General features: G+C 41.0%; 1 protein-coding gene across 3 annotated transcripts in view; it reads right to left on the reverse strand.

Annotated features, from left to right (window-relative positions):
• The window catches only part of ITCH (itchy E3 ubiquitin protein ligase), a 131,373-nt gene extending 117,124 nt beyond the window's left edge, over window positions 1–14,249 (reverse strand). For 2 of the 3 annotated variants that reach the window (XM_032350908.1, XM_032350909.1), the window contains exons 1-2: window positions 14,140–14,249; window positions 9,389–9,465 (exon numbers count right to left, since the gene is read on the reverse strand). The gene's annotated coding sequence lies outside the window, so the exon portion shown is untranslated. The remainder of the gene's footprint in view (window positions 1–9,388; window positions 9,466–14,139) is intronic. The other variant, XM_032350910.1, reaches the window with a different exon arrangement.
• Window positions 14,250–19,059: the final 4,810 nt, after the last annotated feature.

Genomic DNA, 19,059 nt, shown 5'->3' on the forward strand with positions numbered 1-19,059 from the left:
GCTACAGTAAGTATTGCTCTCTTTTGCAAACAATGCTTGTGTGAAATTATACAACCTAATTATGTATAAAGGTGTATACAACCTAATTATGTATAAATTATGTACTCCCTGGCTCCCAAGAAACTAGTTTCTGACCATCTCTTAATACCTACAAATTGTCCTCAAAATACAAAATCCTGATAGCCACCATCCCCATCCTCCAACAAAACTTTCTCAGATCATTTCTGAACATAATTTTAAGAACTCTCAAGTAAATTAGATATCAATATTAATGAATCACTGAGTAACATGTATGTATACTTTACAAATTTATATTTTTATTAAAAGGAGTCAAAAACCATTATTATTCAGACTGTATTAAAAACGCAGAAAAAAATCAAAGAGAATCATTTACAACCAGGAGCCCCAAATATTTGTGGCAGGAGAGGAGGAGAGAGACAAACACCACTTACCCATTAGGAAACAAACAGGATTATGAAAGCAGGGCCAATTTTATATTTCAATATGGGTCTACAGATTTTCACCTTAGTATTCTATTCCAAGACTACCTTCTCGGGCGCCTGGGTGGCTCAGTGGGTTAAGCCGCTGCCTTCGGCTCGGGTCATGATCTCAGCGTCCTGGGATCGAGTCCCGCATCGGGCTCTCTGCTCGGCGGGGAGCCTGCTTCCCTCTCTCTCTCTCTGCCTGCCTCTCCGACTACTTGTGATTTCTCTCTGTCAAATAAATAAATAAAATCTTTAAAAAAAAAAAAAAAAAAAAAAAAAGACTACCTTCTCTACTTCAAACTCAAAAAGGCATTGAATAAAAATATTATTGCAAAGAAGTCAAAATACACAAACATCTTATTTGTTCTTATAGGTAAACAAACTGAAATCCAGAAAAGTTAAATGGGTTGCCCAGTTAGGCAAAGATTTCTTTTTTTTTTTTTTTAAGATTTTATATATTAATTTGACAGAGAGAAATCACAAGTAGACAGAGAGGCAGCCAGAGAGAGAGAGAGAGGGAAGCAGGCTCCCTGCCGAGCAGAGAGCCCGATGCGGAACTCGATCCCAGGACCCTGAGATCATGACCTGAGCCGAAGGCAGCGGCTTAACCCACTGAGCCACCCAGGCGCCCCAAAGATTTCTTATATATGACAAAAGTACTACTCATAAAAGAAAAAACTGAGAAAAAAGCCTCAACAAAATTAGGAACTTCTACTTTTCAAAAGACATTCTGAAGAAAATGAAAAAAAGACAACCAAAAGCCTAGGAGAATATATTTGTAAAATGCATATCTAATAAAAGACTTAAATCCAGAATTTACAAAGAATTCTTACAACTCAAGAATAACCCAATCAAAATGGACTGTCCAAGATCAGAACAAAAGATGTGGCCAAGAGAGAGATCGCTAGCCTTGTTCAACATTAATTTCATGATTTAAAACCATGGTTCCTTAAAGGAAACAAAAGACAACAGGAAAACAAAGAAACAGGAGGGGAGGGAAGTAGGGGGATGGGGTAACTGGGTGACAGACAGTAAGGAGGGCATGTGATATAATGAGCAATGAGTATTGCTAAGACTGATAAATCACTGACCTCTACATCTGAAACCAGTAAGATTATACGTTAATTAGCTGAATTTAAATTTTAAAAAATATACTTTTGTCATTGCTATACTTGAATTTATTCAGGTTGATCCTTTTTAAAATCATTAACATACATATTGAGTCTAGGATCACTCCTAATCCACTCTTGCCTAAAGCAAAAACAAAAAACAAATAGCACCTTCAAAATAAGAAATTCTAAATCATTACACAAGAAAAAGTTAAGAAGTGAATCACTGAGAGGCAAATGATTGACTGAGTTGGTACAGCATGAGACTTTTAATCTCAGGGTTGAGTTCAAGCCCCACATTGAGTATACAGATAACTGAGGGGGAAAAGAAAAATGAGTCAATGAAATGATTAAAACAGATTTTCTTCCTTCGGAATCACAAAAAGTAAAATCCTTCTTTGGATACCTCAGGCCAACTTGTACTTAAACATTAATAGCAAGCTTCTCAGAGAAGAATAAAATTTCTTTTAAGACCTTATATTTTCCTCCTCTAAAATGCAATCTAAATGACACATAGACTTCTTTCCCTAAAAACATAATCTTTCATAAATGTCTACCCAACCGGGGGGCACCTGGGTGGCTCAGCTGTTAAACATGATCTCAGGGTTCCAGGATGTTGCCCTGCGTTGGACTCCCCACTCAGAGGGAAGCCTGCTTGTGGATTCTCTCTCCCTCTCTCTCTGCCTCTCCCCTGTGCTTACCTGATCTCTCTCTCTCAAATAAATTAAAAAAAAAAAAAAAAAAAAGTCTACCCCACCAAGTAAATGTTTAAAAGAGAACAGGAACTCCAAAACTTGAGAAAAATGTAATGAAGGTCTTGCCCCAACCAACATTTACCTTCCCAGAAAGCCCTACTTTTAACCTGTTATCATCAAACATTTACTGAGGGACTATCCATTGGAGAGAATGGTTCTAGCTGCTCTTCAACAATAGGAAAGGAGAAGAGCAGTAGACTAAGAAGCAGAAAAGATATGGGCAGAAGCCTACAAAAATAATCAGGACACCACATACCAAACAACCCTCATTTTAAAATGCGAAAGGACTTGAGCAGACATTTCTCAAAAAATATACTAACAGCCAAAAAATGCATGAAAAGACACTCAGTATCACTGATCATTAGAGAAATGCAAATCAAAACTATAATGAGATACCAATTTACTCACTGGGATGATTACTTTAAAAAAAAAAAAAATGCCAACACAGCAAGTAACAAATGGTATGTGTGGTGAAAACTGGAATTCTTGTGCACTGCTGGTAGGAATGTAAAATGGCACAGCTGTTGTTGAACAATACGGTGGTTCCTCAAAAAATTACACAGAGAATTACCATCTGATCCAGAAATTCCATTTCTGGTAATATACCTAAAATTACTAAAAGAAGGGACTCAAACAGTCATTTGTGCACCCACATTCATAGCATTATTATTCACAAAATCCAAAAGGTAAAAGAAAGCTAACTGTCCACCAACAGAAGAATGAATAAACAAAATGTGGTGTACACATAAAATCGAGTATGAGTCAGTCTTAAAAAGGAATGAAATCATGACACATGCTACACCAATGAACCCTGAAGACATTATGCAAAGTGAAACAAACCAACATAAATGACAAATACTATATGATTCCACTTACATTAATTAACAGTCAAATTCTACACAGAGAAAAAAATAGCATAGTGGTTATAACGGGTTAAAGGAAGGAAAATGGTGAGTTATTTTTCAGTGGGTGCTGAGTTTCAGTTTGGGATGATGAAAAAATCTGAGATGTGCACAATGGTAATGACTGCACAACAAAGTAAATACACTTTTTTAAAAGATTTTATTTCTTTATTTGTCAGAGAGCACAAGCAGGGGGAGCAGCAGGCAGAGGGAGAAGCAGACTCCCCACTGAGCAAGGGGCCTGACCTGAGGCTCGATGATCCCAGGTTTCCGGCATCATGACCCGAGCCTAAAGCAGATGCTGAACTGACTGAGCCACCCAGGCATCCCAAAGTGAATGTACTTAAACTGAACACTTAAATAAACATTTACAATAGTCAGTTTTACATCATGTGTATTTAACCACAAAGAGAAAAAAACAAAGGGGCACCTGGGTGGCCCAATGGGTTAAGCCACTGCCTTCAGCTTGAGTCCTGGATCTAGCCCCACCCACATGGGGCTCCCTGCTCAGCAGGGGGCCTGCTTCTCCCTCTCCAGTTCCCTCCACCACCACCACCACCACCACCACCCCCCCCCCCCGTGCTCTTCTGCTCTCTGTCAAATAAACAAATAACATCTTTTAAAAAAAGAAACCAAAAAATAATCAGAACAGATAAGTTAATCATTTTCATTGTCCCTCAGAGATGAAAACATCAACTGATAAGAGTAAAATCAACTAACTGGACTGACTGAACATAAGAACTCCAACTCCATCCCCTCCTAAAACACCAGCAAAATGAAATAAAGTCAAAACAGAGACAAAAGGCAAGGAGATGACAGCAGTTAAATGTCAGCAACATTCTAGACAATGAAAAGCAGTAGTAACTAGGTTCTGCACATTTCAATATACATATAGCATATTATTTTTAATTAAGACCTGTGGTAGGTATCTTTCCTCCAAAAAATTCAAGAACAGAAAAAGATAACTTGGGATTTCCTCTTAACTACTAACTTTCCACAGAAACAAATGCAGCTAATCCCTCTCTCGTGTTCCTTACCTTCCTACTTCCAAAACAGATGTATAATTAAATGAACTACCTGAAAATCCCTTTCAATATTCAGAACAAATGAATTCCAAAAACTAGGTTAGACCATGCTTTAAAATTAAAAAAAAAAAAAAAAAAAAAAAAAAAAATCCCTTCTCCATTAAATGAGATTTAGATTTAGTTCAAATCTATTTGACCCTATTGCTGCATCTCTCTGACGGGCCCCTATTTTTTGTACTTTTCAGAGGCTCAGTTCAGGACTTTTATTCATCAGTGAGGGAAATATTACTGCATCTCAACTATTCTTAATACTCAGGCTATACCTAACATACTACTCAACTTACTCATCAAAAAGACTACTTACAATAACTACACTTGGCATTTTAGCCAAGAATAAGAAATAATTTCCCTGTATATGTCAAAATTCTCAAGAGGAACTATAAAATAAATCCTGGTGAAAATGAAATCCTAAAAATCACTTTCTCAAGTCACACAGAATAAACACATTCCACCTTTCTACAATGTTTATCACTTTCTTTAAACATTCTAAATCATGAATTAATTATTGTGTCAAGCTTCTGCAGCAAAATTCTACATCTTTTCCATGAGAAAACTGCCAGTGTTTCCAAACTTTGGTAAATACAAAAATTCCATGTATAAAGTCTAATGAAACTTATCAGAGATCCGAGATCACCAAAAATCCAAAACTAGAAATGTGATAAACAGCTGAACTACTTTATTTCCTCTTTTTTCTATTCTCTTTGTGCCAGCTGGGCAATCATAAGACTATGTATACGATCCATAATTAAGCTGGGGTGGAGAGATTGATAAAGCAAGATCCACAACACGAAAAAGGAGAGATAATAGTATTATTCTCACATACCCCAGTTTTTACAAAAGAACTAGGGGAAAAGCTTTCAAAATTGGCTATCTTTATCTACTGCAGGGTTCCACTGTCACAGAGTGACCCATATATATATATATATATATATATATGCTTTTGTCTCTTATACAAGCTTTTGTCCCTTCCTTTCCATTCCCACTACCACCTATCTCCCTAGCCTGTTCTTCCAGCCTCCAGAAGCTACCAACCCTAGTAAATACTGCAGGCTTCAGTATTACCTAATAAATCGCCACAAAATACCATTTTATTCTGTCAGCCAACAGGACTTAAGTTATCCCAAAACAAGAAGGCTGGTCTCTTAACTATCAAACTTTCTTCTATTACCAGGCCCATTAAACCCTCTTGAAACTAATCTAAACTCCAACTAATCTATTCCCTGTACTACCACCATCTCAAGTCCATTCCTGCCTCTATACCTTTGGCAATTTTTAATCTGTCTTAAATAACATCCCTCCTCCTCTCTGCCTTAATAATTACCCTGTTTACCTCTCATTCAGACCTAGACTGCTCTGAGGTATTGCCTGAACAGTTTTAAATCTTTATGTGTGTAAGGACTTTCTTCCCGGAAGGCAGGGAACATGGGTTATGATGCAAAAAGTCAAGCTCCAGAACAGAGGCTACAAAGCGGCAACCCACAAGACAAATCCTTCCCGCAGTGGTGATTTGCTTGGCCCACAGCGTTCATGATTTCAAAAGTTGTCAACATTTTAAAATAAAGATTTCTCACAAAATCTGGATTCCCAGCTTCTGTTTAGAAAAAAGTTAAGATGTTTGGCCCACACTTGGTCCTATACTCCCCACTAGATCAAAAGTGACGCAACACTGAATTATATATTTTTTAATGGTGAAAATGGTCAATTTTACCTTTAATTTTTTAAAAAAGCAAGCGAAAGCCCCTTAACAACTACCCCATTAGAGGAACACGAATTCCCTGGTTCACTTTAGTCTCAATTTGATCTTTACTATTTAAAACGTCCCATTCGGGGGCACCTGAGTGGCTCAGTGGGTTAGGCCTCTGCCTTCAGCTCAGGTCATGATCTCGGGGTCCTGAGATGGAGCCCTGAGACAGGCTCTCCATTCAGCGGGGCCCTGCTTCCCCCTCCCTGCCTGCCTGCCTCTCTGCCTACTCGTGATCTCTCTCTCTGTCAAATAAATAAATAAAATCTTAAAATAAATAAAATGTTCCATTCAAATTTATAATGCTCACCCTAGATAAGCTTATTTAATGAATTAAACAATTGAGATAATAATTTTAAGACAAGGTCAGTGGTAATGATGATAATAAAAAAACAGTAATAGCAATGAACACTTCATACGTATTCAGCCAACTATTGTTCAAGCAAAAATATTTTACCTTATTTAATCCACACAACAACCCTACGGATATATGCAATTTCTAGTCCCAATTTATGGATGAGGAACTTGACCAAGGTTATACTCCCAGTACACAGTAGAGCCAAAAGTCAAAACCAGACAATCTAAAGGAATCATAGATTGCTTTAGATTGGCATCCTCTCCTCTGTGACCAACTGAACTAATTCCCTGGAACAAGGAAGGCTAAATTTTAGATCTCCCTCTTTCTTTGAATGATTAAGAAGCAAACCAAAGTTCACCTACACATGTTATCCAGACAGCATTTGGATTTTTTCCTTACTCTAAAAGAAAAATTTCGGTCATTGACAGAGAAAACAATACAGATCCAATAAAATAATACACATTTTCTCAGAAAGTATGTTATTTAACATTTCTGGATTGAGGGAAGCTCAATATGCAGATGAATTCTTAGTTTAAAACTATGAAGTGATGATACAGTACAAAACTTCTTTCCTGGGACAGAAATGTAAATATATTAGGGTAAGCAGCTCCCAGACATGAAAAAAAGCCTGCAAGTTTCTTGAGGTCAGGGACTTTTTTTCATCATGAGTCCCTGCAACACCTAGCACAGAGCAGCACTTAGCATATATTCATTTATATTAAAAGAACAAAGAAATCTAAAGCTTCTACCTTAAATTGCAATGCAATGTAATCCTTATTATAGCACTTATCTATTTTTCCAAAAATTACTGCTTTTTACAAAAATTACTGGTGAGCACGTCTGTTTTCCTGACAAAACCACAAAATTCTTTAGATAGGGGTTTTATATTTACCTATTGGGACCTAGCACAACAGGAGCTCAAATAAATACTTGTTGAATATTACAAACTTAACATTTCTGTACTTAGGTTTTCTATAAATCTCTCTTTCTGCCAATGTTTAAAGTAGAACTTAAAATATAATGGCTTCTCACTTACAAGGTAATGGATATTATGAAGTTCTACTATAAGATATTTCTACTACCAATCTTATATTGTGGAATCAACAAAATCCTGAAAAATTAGTGAGAGAACATAAAGCACAAAATATAATCAAAGAGTGAGCTAGAAGAAAACAGAGAGATCATCATGTTTGATACCTTTAACATACACGTGAGGAAACAGAGGCCCAGAGAGATTTAAGTGAACTGCCCAAGATTTCAGGAGTAAGCAACAAGAAATACCAAAGGCTAGAACCCAGGTTTCCTGGAATGTTGCCCTAGTTTTCTTTCCACAAAGAACTACTCTGTGAGTTCAGGATGCAGTGGATACTTTTAGAAATATTTTAAAGATACTTGGTATGGGGGCACCTGGGTGGCTCAGTAGGTAAAGTGTCTGCCTTCATCTCAGGTCATAAACCCAGGGTCCTGGGATCAAGCCCCACATCATGCTCCCTGCTCAGTGGGGAGCCTGCTTCTCCCTCTCCCTCTGCTGCTCCCCCTGCTTGTGCTCTCTCCCTCTGTGTCAAATAAATAAAACCTTTAAAAAAAAAAAAAGATACTTGGTATGAAGAATGATCTTTCCCAGCACATAACTTTTTGTGAGGTATTATATCACCATTAAAGAAATGAAAGCTTCCTTGTTCCTTAGCTGCAAATAACACCATTTCCTTTTCCCCTTCTTTTTTTGCACTATGTATTTTTCACTTTTATGTACTTCCTTTCTTTATTTTTTGGGAATTCTTCTTCTTACTACATCTTATTTACCTACTTTCCCTCTTAGCCACTTCCTTTCCTACTACCTCTCACAAAGCTCCCACTATCTCCTTCCTTTCCCTCCATAATTATAAAAAAAGAACAGAGTAAGCACACATTTGATTACAGCAATGGCCTGGGACACCATAACAAGCAAATCGTAGTCTTGGTCTCTAAGCATTTAGAGGGTAATTACTGAACAAATATATAAACTAAATGCAAAGGGTCACGTAGAGGTATGAATACTAAATACTGACATTTACAGTGAGGACAGGAATCTAAGTATGGAATCTAGGACATTATGTGAAGGTAATAATGACAATGACAACGAAGAGTTGCAAGGTTAAAATTAGTAAAAAGGACCACTCTCTACAGTATTCAGCTTTCTAACCTACCAATTCATTAGTTCTACTTCATTCACTCCTTACTCTCTTCTTGAGTTTTTCCTGCTCTACTTTTTTTTCTTATCAAGTAGAATCTTCCTTTTCTCTCTCCTAATCCTTTAAAGTCAATCTGTCCTGTCCTCATGTTTTCCTTCTCAGTATAACTCCCAACTTCTCTTACCTTATAGACCTAGATAATGTCTTAAGTTGTGAATTCATTTTTTTCTAAAGCTTTAGTATGTATTATTTTATTTGATCCTCACAACAATGTCAGGAAGGCAGGTAGGAATCGATACATCTATTTTACAGATATATAAACTGAGGCCAGTCAAGATTAAATAACTGGCCAAAAGTCATACAGTTTGTCAGTGGGAAAATCAAATCAGACCTTTCTTTCCAAATTCTCTTTCTCCACTGCATGTTGCCTTCTTTTTACTTCTTAACTTTTTAATCATAACGCATATATCTGGACAAGTATACAGAGATAAATGTTTATAAAACAGCACAAGTGGGAAAAATGTGTGTATGTCCAAGAAAAACAAAAAAAACAGAAAAGTCAGAAGACCAAAAGTAAGAGCAAAGTGTGGCTCACAAGCTAATCCTTATAGAAGAGACTATGAGTTTCAAACCCAAGTGCAAAATGCCTATCTCAACCAATTGATGTAGTCAGCATCAACACCCTCTTTCCCCATACATCCCCACAGCAGTTATATGACCAGAGCTCTCACCCTCTGCACCATTCCTGTCTCCCAAACTCTTTCACAGGCCTGCCACCATACCTGAAGTTCTCACCGTTCGAGTCACTTCTTTGGGTTAAGGTGTTGTCTCCAGAAGACCGCTGTTAAATGCATGTTACCTGAGAGGGGAAGGAGGGTCCATTAACACATTATTCTTATAGTTAAACACATCAGATTAGCAATGACCTTGGGAATTTGACAGCACAATGGCTTTTTAAGCTTCATGGGATAAGGGTACCTGGCTGACTCATCAGTAGAGTATGTTAATTCTTGATCTTGAGTTCATGAATTCAAGAACCACAATGGACACAGAGATTACTTCTAGAAATTAATAAAATAAATGTAAAAGTTTCATGGGATAGATAATTTGGGGAGGCAGAGATAATTTTTGGTGGGGTAGGCAGGATAAGAAGGTGAGTTATGAAAATTAACTCTTACAGAGTATGGGGTGATGCCCACTTGGGTATGATGGCTACATGGCAAAATGAAGATGACCATAAAACACACACTCTATGTACTGGGGTCACTATAACAATGGTCCCTGCAACTTGGGAGGCTCCTAAGGATAGGAAAAGAAAAAGCACTTCAAGGATCAGAGTACAGTCAGTTCGGAAAAGAAAAAAGCTGAGGTGGCAGCAGTTTTCCAAGGACAGTACACTGCTAGACTGAAGGAGGAACAGCTCCTGGTTAATGACTACTAGTTGTGAAGCTATTTCCAACTCAACATTTTTAGCTGAGGGGCCGACCTACCAACCAGATAATGCTGCAATTCAATTCTGCACCACTAACTGATACTAACTCAAAACCAGTATCATGTACAACTACAAAAATCAACATGCCTTTACTAAGAGCTTATTATGAGCCTAGAATTTGGTGAGGTGCTACAAATACAGGAAAAAATAACTTTATACACTTTGCCTTAACTCATATAAATAAAACCAATCCCCAAAACCCAAAATTGAGAGAGGGGTGAGGAACAAGGATGTGGGGGGCAGGGCCACAAACAGGTGACTATTTCCTAGCAGTACTAATGACAATTTTTTTTAAGATTTTATTTATTAATTTGACACAGTGAGAGAGATCACAAGTAGGCAGAAAGGCAGGCAGAGAGTGAGGGGGAAGCAGGCTCCCTGCTGAGCAGAGAGCCTGATGTGGGGCTCGATCCCAGGACCCTGAGATCATGACCTGAGCTGAAGGCAGAGGCTTACCCCTCTGAGCCACCCAGGTGCACCTAACAACAAATTTATTAAGCCAAAATAAATAGAACAAAATTCATTCTAGGCCAAAGTTCCTTGTTAAACTCTTGCCTAAACAGTCAAGAGGCACAGGCTAGAAGTATCTTTTTTCTTTTGGTCTAATACCAAAGGCTCTTTAGCAACACATATTCATCTTGACACACTGGAGATTAACTAAAAGTTACAAAAACTCAGTTCTAATTCTAGCTCTAATTCTTTTTTTTTTTTTAAGATTTTATTTATTTATTTGACAGAGAAAGATCTCAAGTAGACAGAGAGGCAGGCAGAGAGAGAAGCAGGCTCCCCGATGAGCAAAGAGCCCGACGCGGGGCTCGATCCCAGGACCCTGAGATCATGACCCAAGCTGAAGGCAGTGGCCCTACCCACTGAACCACCCAGGTGCCCCTAATTCTAGCTCTAATTCTTAACTAGCTCTAGGTAAATTACTGAACCTGCTTAGGATTTTTTTTTTTAATAAACAGAAAACTAAGTTTGGACTAGTCTAAGGATGGCATATACCTGGCACATATATCACCTACTAAGTAACTGTGTCCACAGGAAGCATCACTAATCAATCATAACTCACGTTCCCAGAGAACATATATGACCAAAATCGCTCTGCCAGCTACTTCAAAGCAGAGCTGGTCCATAAACCAAAATATATTTGCCACTGTGGACTAGTAATCTCTGCAATCTCTTCCAACTCTGAAATTCTAACACCAAGTTTCTGAGTATGAGAGAAACACTTCTAACAAGCTTAGATCAATAGTGTTGATAGTCATAAATTGCAGTCTAATCTCCAAATTCTCCTAAAATTGCAGCCAATCTGATTCTAATTTTTCAAAAGTGCTAATGGAGGGTGCCTGGGTAGCTCAGTTGGTTAAGCGACTGTCTTCAGTTGGGGTCATGATCCTGGAGTCCCAGGATGAGTCCCGGACAGGGCTCTCTGCTCAGCAGAGTCTGCTCCTCCCTCTGACTTCCCTCTCTCTGCGTGCTCTCGCTCTCTTTCTCTCTCTCACTTAAATAAATAAATCAAATCATTTTTTTTAAAGTGTTAATGAAAAATATACTCTGATACCATTAATATATATAACCTGGCAAAATTATTCAGATTTGCTTGTGGGTCCTTTTTACAGAATAAGAGCCTTTTCGAAACCCAGTGGGGCCCTAACAATTTTCATCCAAAAATATGGTAACAATATTGCACTAGTAAAATACTAAATCCAATCCTCACAGCCTCTCTCCAACATCAAACCTCTAACCTCTCACCGAGACTTCTGCAACAGCCACTCTTCCATTGCTGTACTCTCATCACCAGAGCCATCTTTCTACAACATTCATGTCACTCATATAATTTCCCTGTTTAAAATCTGAATCTATTAGTAACATAAAACTCAAGGTTTTTTTTTAGCATTATACTTGTAACTTTTCATATAGTTACCTCCTTTTACCCTTCTGACCTCATGTCCCACAATGCTCTCCTTCCTGATCCCATCCCTGTTCCATGAAACCTTTTTCTCCCACAGTCTTCTGCATTTACACACAGCATGAAGGGGTGTCCTGTCTGCCCTGTCCTTCCTTTAACCTATGCTGGTTACACTCGTACACTCATCATCGAAGACCCAGCTTAGGACCAGGGGTAGGTCCTGCCACCTTCTATGGCCAAACCCCAGACAAAACTGGTATGAGTCTTAAAGTTTTTTGCGCTTTTCTCAGGTTCACAGTATTGTTTGCCTCAGTGGTTCCCAAGACAAAAATCTTTAAAAAAAATAAAAATAAAAATAAAAAATAAATAAATTCTTCTGTGGCTCAGTGGGTTAAAGCCTCTGCCTTCGGCTCAGGTCATGATCCCAAGGTCCTGGGATCGAGACCCACATCGGGAAATCTCTGCTCAGCGGGGAGCCTGCTTCCTCTCTCTCTCTCTCTCTCTCTCTCTGCCTGCCTCTTTGCCTACCTCTTTGCCTACTTGTGGTCTCTGTCAAATAAATAAAATCTTTAAAAAATAAAATAAAATAAATTCTTCAGAACCAAAGCAGACCTACTAAATCAACCTTAGGAAGGAGACCCTGGAGTTTCTACTTTTTAAAAAGCTCCCCTAATTATTCTACTGGGCAATTTGGGGAGCAATTAGTTTGTCTATCTCTTCCAATAGGTAAACGAATGTGTTTTTTAAAAAGAATTTAGAAATCATCCCTCTAGAACACTGTGAAAAAGTATTCTGCACTTGTTTTTTATTTCATATTCTTTTTTTACTTGATTCCTATATACTAAACATGAAGGAATTCCCTCTGGATTCACACCCAAAAAACTTATTTCTCTGTTGGTAACTGTACCTCGAGTAAATCTGTGAATGCATAGCGTAGGCTCTCAGCATTATATGCCATGAGAATTTTATGTCAGCTGAGAAATCCTTAGCCGATTTTGAGGATAGAAATACACTGCCTTTACACACCTCCTTAAAATCGAATTATATTAGGAGTAGATACGGGAGACCCCAAGTTAGTGCAATGGTAAGTGGCTGGTCCCGCTTTCCAAAAAATTTCCAAAGGAAAAAAAAATCCCGCTTTTCCTTCCCCAACCTCACTCCCAAAAAAAGTACACTAGCGCTGTAGAATTACGGCAGAAAATGTAACAAGATTAAAAGGCGAATATAAGCAAGAAAACAAGTTGTGACGGGGGAATCGTGAATTGCAGGTAGTTTGCACGTTCACCTGGTTACATCTCTAACTTTAGGCCTAACATCCACCTTGAGCGCAGAGACCCGGAGCCTCTCAAGTCGTGGCCCGGGACTGTATCTGAAAACTTGAGTTCCCCCACTTAGTTCCCACTAAGTCATGTCCTCATCACGTTTCGACCCTTAGAATACGTTCGCGGCTACTTTTTTCTTTTCTCTGATGAAAAAAAGGGCACTCAAGAGGGAGGGCAGTGACAGCTCCACGTCCGCAAAACTCGGCGCCGGGAAGTGCCGGCGGGGTCGCGACACCGGGCGCAGAAAAGGGCGCCCGGCCCGGGACCACCACGATGGGGGACAATGGAGGGAGGAAGGGAGTAGAAGAAGGAGGAGGCAGCCGCTGTGTTGGGCCCGCCTCCCGACTGGGGGCTCCAAAAAGTCTCGTGAAGGCCAGCCGAGTGGCAGGTGGGCCCCGCCGCCGCCCCTCACAGGGCCACGTCGGCCGCTCCGGCCGCTGCCGCGGGGCCCCGCGCGTAGGCCGGGCCGCGGGAGACTGGCCCCCGGGCGGGGCTGAGGGGCGCGGGGATGGACCCTGCTGCCGTCCGCCACGGCCCAGCCCTCTCACAACTTGGCGCCCGCGAGGCGAGGGGCTCCCCATACCCCGGCCATTAGTGGCTGGTCGGCGCCTCCGGCCAACCCACCCCTCGGCCACTAGCCCGAGCTCCCCGCGACCCCCACGGGCACCGGCTGTGAGGGAAAAGAGAGCAGTCGCGGCTCTGGGGTCCTCCGCCCGCGCGCCGCACTCTCACCCCTGGTTCTCCTCGGACACTCTCATGCGGCTCCCCCCTCTACCCAGAACTACCCCCGGCCAGCCAGCGAATGTTTACCGGGACTCGGGGCGGCGGCGACTCTTCGGTCCCTCGACTAAGATGGCAGCCGGTCCCGAGCCCCGACCACAGCAACTAGAGCTAGTTGGAGGCCAACGCGCAGGCGCCTCCAGCTTGGAAGGAATGTGGACCACAAGCCCCAGAAGGCCTTTCGCGCCGGCCGGGAGAGTTGGCAGAAGCTTGGGAGACCTTCTAAACCGGAGTTTGCTCGCGCTTAGGTGGGAGGGACCCTGGGAGTTCTCCCAGCAGCTCAAGGCTTTTTTTTTTTTTTTTTTTAAAGCTACTCCCCACCCCTGAACCTCTAAAGACTGTAGCTGTGGTTCCCAAACGCTAATGTGCATCAGAATTACCTGAAGAACTTGTTGAAATTTAGGGGCCCCACCCCCAGAGTTTCTCTTTCAGCAGATCTGGGATGGATGTAATAATTTGCATCTCTCTGACTCTGGTGTGCTCCTGGTGGGGGATCACACTTTCAGAACCACTGGATTATAGTTTAGTCCTTAAGAAAGTACACTAGGGAGTTCGACTGATCGGGTTCAAATCCACCTTTTTTTTTTTTTTTTTTTTTTTTTTTTAACAAGGTGCGGTTAAGGATATGGAAACAGCCTACATATAAGTGATGCCAACGTGGCAGGTGTTCCAAGAGCTGATCCGTAAGCTCTTTCAGCCTCACAACAAATCTATGACAAAACTACTTGCATTATCCTCACGTTACAAATGCATAAACCAAGTCACAAGCTGGATGGAAACCCAGGCACGGGGCGCCTGGGTGGCTCAGTGAGTTAAAGCCTCTGCCTTCAGCTCAGGTCATGATTCCAGGGTCCTGGGATTGAGCCCTGCACTAGGGCTCTCTGCTCAGCGGAGAGCCTGCTTCTCCCTCTCCCTCTGCCTGCCTCTCTGCCTACTTGTGATCTGTCTGTCAAGTAAATAAATAAGATCTTTTAAAGAAAGAAAGAAACTCAGGCAGTCTGGTCCGTCCTCTTAACTTCTTGTTTGTGAGAATTAATAGGCTGTGCAAGTAGACTCAGAGACCCAGCTAAGGGCTTAGTAATTAGTGACCTTCACTATTATTGTTTAGCCTGTCCTTATGAACATATTTTACCACATGGCAAGTCACTTGCATTTTTCAAAGTACGTTCAAATCTCTTTGTCAATGTTGGCTGCAATATGGCTTAGGAGAGCTGGTTAAAGGTCCAGACTCAGGGATCTTACCCCAGTCAGAATCTCCAGGGCAGTGGTTCTCAAACTTTAGTGCCCATCAGAATCTCCGGAAGGATTTGTTAAACGATAGATTGCTGGGCCCCACCCCCAGAATTTCCGATTCAGTAGATCTGGAGTGAGACCTGATAATTTGCATTTTTAACCACAGACCACGCTTGAAGAATCATTGCTGTTGGGCAGTGTTTTTCAACCTTTTAAAAAAAAAAAATTATCAGCTCTCTAAAGAACATTTTTAGACATGTTTCTCTAATTATTCCCCCATGAAATTTTAATACCACAAATATACTGTATATCTATTAATGTATTGTATGTGCTTTTAATATATATGTGTGCTTTTACATAAGCAAGGAGAATATTTTTCCTCTCTACCCACAACCAATTTTTGTCTTATGAAGAAGGTATGCTCTGGGGAATATGGGTTTTTTAACTAGTGCCCCAGGTGATTCTTGACACCACACAAGTTTAAGAAACACACTGTCCCTTTAAGGTTTGAGGTATTTCTATGAGCATTATACAGAGAAGGAGATTAGATGACTGATTCTAGATCAGTTAGTAGGAAATCAGGGATCCAGTCAAAGTCCTGTGGTTCCAGATTCTGTCTTCATCTACAATTTTTTTTTTTTTTAAGATTTATTTATTTGGGAGGGGAGGGGCGGGGAGAGGGAGAGAGAGAGAATCTCAAGCAGACTCCTAGCTGAACAGGGAGCCCCACTCAGAGCTTGATTCCACAATGCCGAGATCATGCCCTGAGCTGAAACAAGAGTGGGTCGCTTACCCACCACCCAGGCATTCCATACCTTCATCTATAATTTTTAAAACCATATAATGTTAGGCAAACCTAATCTATAGTGTTTGAGGTCAGGATAGGGATTATCCTTTGAAGAGAGGTAATACCAGGAAGGGGCACAAAGGGGTTTCTCCAGGTTGGCAATAATGTTCTGTGTCTTGAGCTGAGTTCTGATACACAAGCATTCTCACTATTTGAAAGCCCATTGAGCTGTATACTTATGATTTGTGTCTTTTTCTGTATTTATATTATATGTCAGTAAAAGTTTACTTAAATATGCTTTAAATAGATGCACTTTTTTAAATGCACCTCTTTCTATTATTCATAAAGATTCTCAAACTTCAGAGTGCATCAGAATCACCTGGAAGGCTTATTAAAACCCGATTGCCAGATATTAGCCACAGAATTTCTGAGTCAGAAAGTTCTGTTATCAGTAGGCCCAAGAATTGCATTCCTCACAAGCTCCCTGGTGATGTTGATGCCCAGGGATCACATCTTTTTTAAAATTTTATTTATTTGACAGACTGAGATCACAAGTAGGCAGAGAAGCAGGCAGAGAGAGGAGGAAGCAGGCTCCCTACTGAGCAGAGACCCCTATGCGGGGCTCGATCCCAGGACCCTGGGATCATGACCTGAGCCGAAGGCAGAGGCTTTAACCCACTGAGCCACACAGGTACCCCCCAGGGATCACATTTTGAGAACCACTGGATTATGCTATCCTAACTTGCAGATTCCAACAGGGTGGATTAGCTCTGATCTGGGAGGCAGTACCTAGCAGAAGTTAAAAACTTATGTCTCTTCCAAGGCATATAGATCAAGGATCTAGCCCTGACAGTCAACAATTTAGGGGTCTTAGGCCAGTCCCTTAGCCTCGGTGTCTGAATCTCTAGATGGAAATAATAGATTCTACCTTGTAGGATGTTGTGAAGGTTCTGGTAGTTGGTAGAAGGTAGTTGGTGGTTCTCAAAGGAGAAGCTGAATTCATGAGAACAGAGAATCCCAGTGTGACCACTTCCTCCTCTCCCTTGCTGTGGTTCTGGCTCCCATGTTCCCTGATTCAGAAGTCAGTGTAGACCTGGTCGGAATGCAGACCCTGTGACTGATAAAGCCCTGAACCACCGACACCCTTCTTCTGCCATGGACACCCAGGTCAGCATGGGACAGGACCCAGTCCTGCCAGAGCAGCGCTGGAGGAAGCCCCACCAGCAAGGGAAGGAGCTTTCCAGGCCTCTGGGGAGAGAAGGAGGGAAGGAAGCAGGGATGAAGAGCTGGAAGGAGTGGGAAGAGAAACCCCAGCAGCCCACATGCCGCCTGTCACTTACTGGCTTTCCCCACAGAACACTTAGTCATGTTGCTGCCCCCGTCTTCCCTGAAGCCACTCTGCATTCAACTGCCAGAGGCAGGGGAAGACTTGAAAAGTGGCAGAGTTGTGCATTGATGGAGACCAGACACTAATGGAGCTTCTAGGAGACTAAGATCTGGATCCACTTAAGACCTCATGGCTCTCTCCTTTGCCCTCTTTAAGACTGTTTACTTATCTCCAAACTGATGTGCACAAGTTCTGTCCCTAGTCACCTTAGTCATTTCCTCCAAGGTAAGGTTGCCATACTTAGAAAATAAAAATAGAGGAGGCTGGATTAAATTTGAATTTTAGATAAACAACGAATCACTTTTTAGCATTAATATGTGACAAATTTGATGTAATATAGTTAGGCTAAAATTATTTTCATTGTCTATCTAAAATTCAAACTTAACTGAACATCTGCCTTTTATCTGGCAACCCTATTCTCAGGGTTTTATACACTTTATCCATTAAAAGTAATAAACTTAGGGGCGCCTGGGTGGCTCAGTGGGTTAAAGCCTCTGCCTTTGGCTCAGGTCATGATCTCAGGGTTCTGGGATCGAGCCCCACATCGGGCTCTCTGCTCAGCAGGAAGCCTGCTTCTCTCTCTCTCTCTCTGCCTGCCTCTCTGCCTACTTGTGATGTCTGTCTGCCAAATAAATAAATAAAATCTTTAAAAAAAAAAAAAGTAATAAACTTAAATGCCCAAGAGGGACACCTGGGTTGCTCAGTCGGTTAAGTGTCTGCCTTCTGCTCAGATCATGATCCCAGGGTCCTGGGATGGAGTTCCCCATCAGGCTCCTTGCTCAGCAGGGAGCCTGCTTCTCCCTCTGCCTGGCGCTCTACCTCCTTGTGCTCATGCATTGTCTCTCTCTGTGTCAAATAAATCAATAAAATCTTTTTAAAAAATCTTAAAAATTGATTGATTGATTGATTGATTTCTCTAAGGGCCAGTAAGGTAAAACGAAAAATAACAACTAATGTTTACTGTCTACATTGTAGTTACAACATAGAGTCCCAAGTGCTTTCCAGACACTAGTTCTTTGAATACTTCCAGCAACTAGGTGGAGTGTTCAGTTTCCAAATCTATAAAATAGGAATGGTAATAAACCCTATCTTGTGGGTCATTATGAGGATTAAGTGATTATGTGAAACACTTGGACCAGGGCCAAGCAAGCACATGGCAAATATTTAATAAGCAATAGCTGTCAGTTTTCCCATTATGCAGATTGGGAAAACTGAATCTCAAAGAGACAAAGTAACCACCACATGGGCACATATCTAGCATACAACAGAGCCAGGATTTGCAGCCAGGCATACAACACTGGCAACCAGTACAAAGTGTTTAAAACTTCTGTGTGGGGGTGTCTGGGTGGTTCAGTGGGTTAAAGCCTCTGCTTTCTGCTCAGGTCATGATCCCATAGTCCTGGGATCCAGCCCTGCATCGGGCTCTCTGCTCAGCAGGGAGCCTGCTTCTCCCTCTCTCTCTCTGCCTGCCTCTCTGCCTGCCTGTGATCTCTGTCTGTCAAATAAATAAATAAAATCTAAAAAAAAAATTAAAAAACCTTCT

This window comes from Mustela erminea, chromosome 7, assembly GCF_009829155.1.
Source record: "Mustela erminea isolate mMusErm1 chromosome 7, mMusErm1.Pri, whole genome shotgun sequence".
NCBI lineage: Eukaryota > Metazoa > Chordata > Mammalia > Carnivora > Mustelidae > Mustela > Mustela erminea.